The sequence below is a fragment of the Lathamus discolor genome, chromosome 20 (assembly GCF_037157495.1).
Source record: "Lathamus discolor isolate bLatDis1 chromosome 20, bLatDis1.hap1, whole genome shotgun sequence".
Lineage (NCBI taxonomy): Eukaryota > Metazoa > Chordata > Aves > Psittaciformes > Psittacidae > Lathamus > Lathamus discolor.
The window spans coordinates 5276465-5282464 of NC_088903.1; the positions used below are offsets into that span (position 1 = coordinate 5276465).

General features: G+C 49.2%; 1 long non-coding RNA gene across 3 annotated transcripts; it reads right to left on the reverse strand.

The window, feature by feature from the left end:
- Positions 1-225: 225 nt before the first annotated feature.
- LOC136024307 (uncharacterized) lies at positions 226-4964 on the reverse strand. 3 transcript variants are annotated; one of them, XR_010616799.1, is made up of 4 exons: positions 4437-4682; positions 3604-3829; positions 2841-3031; positions 226-1633 (listed from the first exon to the last, which is right to left on the reverse strand). It is a non-coding gene; the product is annotated as an uncharacterized LOC136024307 (long non-coding RNA). The 3 variants fall into 3 exon arrangements; XR_010616800.1 differs by lacking the exons at positions 226-1633; positions 4437-4682 and adding an exon at positions 4862-4964 and having other exon boundaries at positions 2473-3031; XR_010616798.1 differs by lacking the exon at positions 226-1633 and having other exon boundaries at positions 2473-3031.
- Positions 4965-6000: the final 1036 nt, after the last annotated feature.

The window sequence follows — 6000 nt, forward strand, 5'->3', positions numbered from 1 at the left end:
AACTTAAAGTTTGCTATAAAACTTCAATTAGGTTTACACATGAGGGACCTACAGTATTACAATAGGTCTAGTAAGCATATGTGATGCGTCATATGTGATGCGTGTTTGCATGCAGGCATACCTCCACCCTGCTGTATTTCCATGCACCACTCCAATAATAATTTAAATTGGCCGAATAATAGTTTTAATTTTATTTGACAAATAATAGTTTTTATTGGTTGATATTTTCTATTTCCTACAAAGAAGATTAAAAAAGCCTCCAGCCCCACGGCTTCACTTTTTATACCAATGCAATTTGTAAAACAAAAGTGGTGGTCACACTTGAACTCGTCCTACTAAAAGCTCTTTCTTTCAGACAAAACAGGCAGGAGGAATATATTTTAGCAGAGCTTTCAATGCTGCAACTTGGAAACGGAGCATCCCCCCGCCCCTAAATTGCAGGCTGGAAACATAAATAAAGCAAAGCACTCAAGATAAGGGTGAAAAACAAAACTGCATGTGCCATTTAATTTCACGATTAGGTGCAAAATAAATAACAGTAAGGGGGGGAGAAAAAGAGAGAAACAAGAAAAAGAATCCCAAATCTAAGTAGGTGATGTATGAGGTTTAATTCTTGGGCTGGAATAACATTTTAAGGTAATGGAATGCATTTTTTTCCCCTTCTGGCTATTGCTAAAGTTTTAAAAGACATTTGAAATTCAGACATCAAAGACAAGTTGGAGCTCTTAGACAGCAAATGGATGTCCTGGCTATAAGATAACTTCTGCTTGTCAGGGGAATAAGTGCTAAGATAATTAATAGGCTAGGATGGGCTGGATTTCAAGTGTTTGCGTGAGCATTTATCAGTAAATGTATATATGTGTGCATATCCATTACGCGCACGCACGTACATAATAGAAGAATCTATTACAGACCATCCAAGGGAAATGGCACTGAATCTCAGGGTCTCATTACGGGTTTCTTTGTGACTTGCTTAGATCTTCACAAAGCAGTATTTTTATTAAAATATGGTTATAGCAGCTGGTTTGCACAGTTCCCATTCATCAGCATTAGCCTTTGGGAGTATTTGGTGTCTGCTCCTTAGGAGCCAGGCGGATGTTCCCAAACAGAATATGTTACAAACGGGAGGTGCCTGTCGCATTTATAGGGGAAAAAAAGAAGATTAAAAAGTTGGCCTTAAGCCCTCCTCCTGCCCCGCTTCCCCCCTTCGCACGGCTCTGCCTGCGAGTGGGAAGCAGCTCGGCGTGGGCTTTTCCTCTCTTTCTTCCAGCTCTCCATCATGAAAGGACAAAGCAGCCACACACACAGAACCGCGCCGTGATATTGCAAATAGATGTGTGTGTGTGCGCACATGCTTTACGCTAATGCTTCAATCATTGTAGCTCCGGTAATAATAATACTAATTTTAAAAAGAGGAATAAATAATAAATGCAGCTCCCCCGGCTGCCGGGGCTGCAGGTCAGGGCTCCGGGAGGAGCGGGCTGAGCCCCGGTGAGCTGCTCCCACCCCGGCGGCGGCTGGGCCAGTGGCCTCGGGGCGGCGCTCGCTGGCCGGGCTGGGCTGGGTCCAGGGCCCTGGAGGCCCGGCCACGCTCCTCAGGGTCCCTGCCAGCTCGGGGTGCGCTTTGCTTCCTCTGCCAAGGAGAAATAAACGTTTTTACGTTGTTGTTGTTTTTTTCTTTTTCCTCTCCTTTTTATTTATTTATTTTAATAAAAATGAAATTGAACTTTCTGCCTTAAGGAAAGACGCTTAAAAAAACCCGCAAAACCACACCAACACAAAAGCCTCCAATCAACAAACGAAAGCAACCAAAAAACCTCCACCAAAACAAACAATAAGACCCGCAAAACCACCAAAACAAACAAAAGACCCCCATAAAAGCCCCCAGCAACCAAACAACAAAACCCATCAGCCAAATAGCATTTCTCTGGAGCCCCGTAGGGCTCTTATGACCCACGCAAAGAGTTTTGCTACGCCAAATTCCGGGGGGCTCAGGGGTGTCCCTGCCCCCAGTGGGGGTGCCCGGGGGTCCCTGCAATGATGAGCGCTGAAGAAGGCGGCGGAGCCGAAGGTCGGGGGGAGCCCCGAGCTGCGGGTCCCCCCTCTGGGGAGAAGCGGAACCCAGAAGGGCGTCATGGCCCCGGCTACTTGTTGCTGCATTAAGTTTTTCTCCGAGGGAAGGGAGACTCGAGTGAAGTGAAATGGGGCCCGTCGGAGACCCCAGCCCGGCCTCACCCACCCCCGTCGGGGCCGGGCTGCAGGATTTGCTTTTCCATTTTGGCGTTTTTCCTTCCCTAGCCCTCGAAACTTCGAAATGCTCCTCCCGTATCCGGGGAAAGCCTGAGCCCCTGGTTTTATACATGAAACCCGCAATCAGATTGAATCATTAGACCCGGGCAGGGAAACCCAAGGAATGACCCACGCTTGTCCTGGAAGCCTCCCTTCCCCTTCTCACCCATATCTCGAGGAATCGAGGGAAAGCAAATTCTGCAAAGCACCGGGTTTAAAAACAGAATCCAGGTTAAAAAACCCCAACAATGTTCCCTTCGCTGCGGCAATTAACCCGAAAACTCCAATTAACAGAAATCTAATTAGCCCGAGGGAAAAGCCGGCGGCTGGAGCCTCCCTTCTCTCCGTACCCCCGGTTTCTCAGCAGGGCGAAAGAAAACCCGACGGTGCGAGGAAGCCAGACGAAAAGACATCCTGGCAGCGAAGAGGCCCGTAAGCATCTTCCCCCCGCACCTCGAGTTTAATTTGGGGTGTCCGGAGGTGCCGAGGGGGCCTTTGCAGGCTCAGGGCTGAGCTCTGAGCTTCAGCCGCGGGGTCCGGGACCCACAAACCTGGGAACGGGGAGAGCGGCTTCACTTGTAGGGTGAAATATGAATTAGTCTTCAGACATGCAGTAAAGTTGCGGAGTTGGTCAAATGAAGCTTCCTTTAATCAGCAACAGAGGCTTTGGGAGGAGCGGTTGGTTGCTAAGCCTTAAAAAGTCATTTTTACGGGTACGGAAGAGTCAGAAACCTTACATCGGCTGTCATTAAATAAAAGAAATGAGGAAAATATGTTGGAGAAGCCCACGGGGGGATAAATCGCTCGATCAAGCACATTCAACTTTCCTGAATTAAACCTTTTACTTTGCCAAGACCGTTACAGATCCTGCAACTCGTGCGAGGATTCATTTTGCCCCATATATTCTCATGGTAGCAAAATATCGCTAAAAATCTTCGTTTTAGTAATTTCCCAGAGAGTTTTTGTTTCTTTCTAGGAATTTTTTCCTTTGCTCTATTTCGGAGTATTTTTAATTACATTTAAAGCTTTGCAAGAGCTTTCCATCGGGGAAAAAAAATGGGAGATGAAATGAGCAATATTAATAAGTATTCTCTTGAAATTATCAACAGGAATATATCCAACATCTTAAATATCCAACTCCATTTGTCCCTGTTCCATCCATTCGTTGGGAAATTCAATTAAGCCTGGCTCCCTTCAATTATTTACAGAAGCCCTCTGTCCCGGAGATTTTAATAGGTTTCTTCTCTGGTTTTCAGCATTGTTATTAGAAATCCATAAAGCAGGGGAGGGACAGGAAATTAAATGTAAAGGTACCTCATTTTGGCACAAGTGCTCTCCCAGCTCTCGCTGCTGACGAACGCGACTTTACACGGAGGGAGAGAAACCCAAAGGAACATGAAAAGGCTGAACCCTCTCATCAAGTGGACTTGGCAATCCTGCCGGAATGACCTTCTCGTTTCATGCCTAGGAAGAAGCCTTCCTCTCCATCCCGCAGGGCTCGGAATCAGCAGAGAGGGAGGAAGAGGGTGAAAAGAGAATCCTGCACACGGAAGAGTCATGTAAGCAGAAAGCGTGGGCTGGGTTACTATCACTGAAACTATTTTACTATTACTATATTCCTATTATAGAGGCTGAGATGCGGGGATTTATTCCATAAGCTTTCGAGGCGAGCAGGATTTTTCTGCGCTGAGCTGGAGCTCAAATCCCCGGGTCCTTGGCGCAGGTCGGTGGATTTGGTCATATAGAGAAATAAAGAAGTGATGCTAATGATGAAGAGTCAGATCAATGATTACAAAATAGAGTCAAAACTCCCAGCAGAGAAACAGGCGGGTGGAGAAGGGGAATACGAGGAACGCGGCTTTCCCTCCGATCTGTTTTAAAAGAGAGCTTGAGGGTTTTTGGAAGATGGAGCATGGAATTCTGATGGAAAAAAATAAAGAAGAGGGAAGAAAAGCGAGTCTGCTCGCCCTCCGAATGGAGCCAGGCTCGCAGTTTGCTACACAGGCGTCGGCAGCTGAGGAAGAGGATAAAGTATGCTCGGGGAAGAAGAGGATAAAGTATTCTCGGGAAGCTACATATGGGAAATGATAGAGAACCGAGACGTTAGGAAAACGCCTCCCGCGAGGCCGAACCCAGCGCTCACTTACCTGCCCGTGCCTCTCCTCTCTGTCTTCCTTCCCTCCCTCTTAAACACACCAGGGAAATAAATCACGGCAGCGCCTCTCCTCCGCAGAGGAATCCTTCCACCACTTGTTAGAGCCCAAATCAGCTCCGGCTGATTTGATTTTTAAATGATTACTATTATTATTAGTTAAGCCTAGGGAGTCGTCCTGGTTGAACGTTAGGATTGCAAGCAAGAGCGCTGTAAATTAATTTTTAACCAAAGAGCTATTGTGTTAGCAAAGGGGGGGGGGAAAAAGCCCCAACACCTTCCCTCCCCCTGTCTAGACAAAATCACTGTTTTGACGGCAAATTGCAGGCTGCTTCCCCCTCCTCCTTGGTTCCTGCGTGTTCGCCGCCTTCTGCTAGAAAGCAAGGGGAGGGGAGGTTTTTATTGATTCGGTTTACCCACCTTCGAGTTCTGGTGCTGTTTTAGCATCTTTAGACCTGCCTAAAGATGGAGCTTCCTGCCGCAAGAAAATAAAGGAGAAGAGAAAAGGGAAAAAGGAAGAACACCCCCCACACCCTTCCGGACTTTATCTTCTCTTTTTCGCCCCCCCCGCCCCGGTCCATAAGGCTCCAGCACAGGGCCTTCTTCTCACCCCCTCCTTGGCAGCCTGCTCCTCAGCCGGTGCGAGCCCCTTCCGGGGTAGGGAAGACCCGAGATGCACCCCAGAAACCGCGGTGGGTAATAAGTGGGGAGCCGCTCTCCGACGTGACACACACACCCCCGAGTCGGGAGATGTCGAGGGGGTACTGGGGGGGGTCCAGCCTCGCTGCTCTGGCAGGACCCGCCCTTCTGGGCTATGGGGGGGACCCCAAGCTTGGAGGGGGAGGCAGGATTCGCAGTCTTGGCTGCTGGCTGCTCATTTCTGTCCGCAAAGGAGGTGAGTGGGGGACACCCCCTTTCCCTCCCCCGCCCTCCATTTTGCAATGGAGGGGGCAAGGAGAGAGGAGATGCTGGCGGGGAAGGAGGGGAGAGGCAGCCGGGGACGGAGCGGGCTGGGGCTTTGAAAAGAAGATATTTTGGGGTTGGGGGGAGCGGGGGGAGGTCTCTGACGATTGAATTATCTGTTGGAAAAGGCGTCTGCAGGCGTCTCACCAATCCAGGGCGGCCGAGGCTGCTGAGACCATCCCCTGGTGTCAGTTTTAATGGGGAACTTCATCGTTTGCGGCATGTGCGTGTGTATTTTTTAATGGAAAGACCCGCAGCCCCAGCCGCTTTCCCGTCGCGCACCCCCTCTCCCGTTTCCCGAACGGTTCCCTCACATCTCTATTTCCAGACCCCCTATTTTGGGTGTGGGGGGCTATTTTGGGAAAGCCCTTTGCAAAGGTGAAGCGGGAGCCTGCGGCTGTGCCAATGCGTGCAAGCCCATCCCAAAAACATCAAGTAGAGGAGAAAGAGGCCTGGGAAGAGCCGACGTCCCCCTCCCCGAGCTGAGCCCGGCGTTTGGAAGCCGGGCTCCAAGCCTTTGCCCCTTGCATCGCACCTTGCCTGCAGGCTGTGTACAGCAAATATTAAACGCTATATATTAGATATTAAAGGCCAAA